Source organism: Octopus bimaculoides, chromosome 3 (genome assembly GCF_001194135.2).
Source record: "Octopus bimaculoides isolate UCB-OBI-ISO-001 chromosome 3, ASM119413v2, whole genome shotgun sequence".
Taxonomy (NCBI): Eukaryota; Metazoa; Mollusca; class Cephalopoda; order Octopoda; family Octopodidae; genus Octopus; species Octopus bimaculoides.
In genome coordinates, this window is record NC_068983.1 from 124,166,078 (window position 1) to 124,167,919 (window position 1,842).

A 1,842-nucleotide genomic window follows, 5' to 3' on the forward strand; every position below is an offset into this window, starting at 1 on the left:
TTTCCCCTCATAACTTTTAGGAAAATGGAGTTTTTTTTCAATGAAATTTTATACAAATATTTTTCAAATAGCATACATTACGATTATAAAGTAATTTGTGGGGAAAATCTTGAGGTGAGGAGAGGACTTTCGGAAAATTCCCAAGATCCAAATTTTTCCTCGTTATATTCCGAAATCACATTCAACTTTCTACAGATACCCTAGCATAGTACTACTATACTACGTAGTGTTTATTTTGGCATTTCGGTAAATTTTCAGAAAATTTACTTTTATTTCTACCCACTTTCAATAATTTTTAATGTTTTAGCTTCAATTTTGTTTCATTTTATCTTCAGTGACAGTTGCTGAAATGGAAGGAATTTTTGTTTTGGTTTTGTCGAGTTTTATCGAAGGAATACACACACACACACACACACGTTAAATTTTTACAAGTGCACCTTACCATAAGCGCAGAAGTAGGTGTGTGGTAAGTAGCTTGCCTACCAACCACATGGTTCCCTATTCAGTCCCACTGCATGGCACCTAGGGCAAGTGTCTTCTACCAAAGCCATGAGTGGATTTGGTAGACAGAAACTGAAAGAAGCCCGTCGTGTATATATATATGTAAATGCGTGTATGTGTGTCCCTACCATCGCTTGACAACCGATGCTGGTATGTTTACGTCCCTGTAACTTAGCAGTTCGGCAAAGAGACCGATAGAATAAGTACTAGGCTTACAAAGAATATGTCCTGGGGTCAATTTGCTCGACTAAATGCGGTGCTCCAGCATGGCCTCAGTCAAATGACTAAAGCAAATAAAAGAATAACTAGGAATCCGAAGAAGTCTTTTTAAAATCACTTTTGAAACTACATCAGCCCCCTTTCTTTACACATATTTTAAGACGATATTTTTCAGAAATACGTTTTCTAGAGTGTGGATTACATTTAATTGAAAAATCAAAGAAGTTTGAAAAGAATAATAAACGAATGCTGAAGTTATGAAAATTAGTGGTAACGATGTCTGGACAAAAAAACCATGTTAGTGTTTGTGTGAAACAAGTCAGTGTATTAAAACAAAATATCTTTTACATACTTGCTAAAATTACTGGATATATAGATCCCAGGATATATAAACCCCAAACTACAAAATAGTTTTGAAATGGCATCAAGTGTTTCCACTTTTCTTTAGCAATTTTTCGTGCCAAAATTTTGATCGGGTAATTAGTATGCTTTGATTTCTTGTGGAGAGAGAGTGAGTGAGTAAAGGCGTGTTTTGTCATTTATGTATTTTTTGGGGCCTGTACAATATATACAGGATGTCTCAAAAAGATGTACTCACTCTTTGACAGACGATTACTAATGTATTGTTTTTTGTGATATACGGGCTTACTTCGATGCAACAAATCCAAACAAATGGATTGGGAGGAGAGGTAGCGTTGAATTTCCTGCACATTCCTCAGACCTCATGCCAATGGATTTTTTTTTTATGGGGACATCTCAAAGATAAGGTTTACGCTGCAAAACCAGTGGCAATTGATGATTTGAAAAATGAAATTCGAATACAATGTCTTGCAATTCCAAATGAAATGTTTGGCAATGTTGTCGAATCCATTGTTGGACATTATCAGCTTTCTTTGGAAAATGAAGGAAGGCAGTTTGAACATTTGCGAACCTGTAGGAATGAGAGAGAACATTAAATAATTCTAAATGACAATGAATAATTGTTTCTACAACAATTTATTTTCCTGAATTTAATTTAACTTTTTAGGATTGTATGTATATCAATAAACATCTACTTGAACACAAAATGCATGAGTACTGGGAAGTCAAAGAGTGAGTACATCTTTATGGGACACCCTGTAT

At 34.8% G+C, this 1,842-nt stretch overlaps 1 protein-coding gene across 3 annotated transcripts in view; it reads left to right on the forward strand.

Moving 5' to 3' along the window:
• The window catches only part of LOC106867619 (b(0,+)-type amino acid transporter 1), a 72,556-nt gene that overhangs the window by 26,725 nt on the left and 43,989 nt on the right, over positions 1 to 1,842 (forward strand). The window lies entirely within an intron of this gene.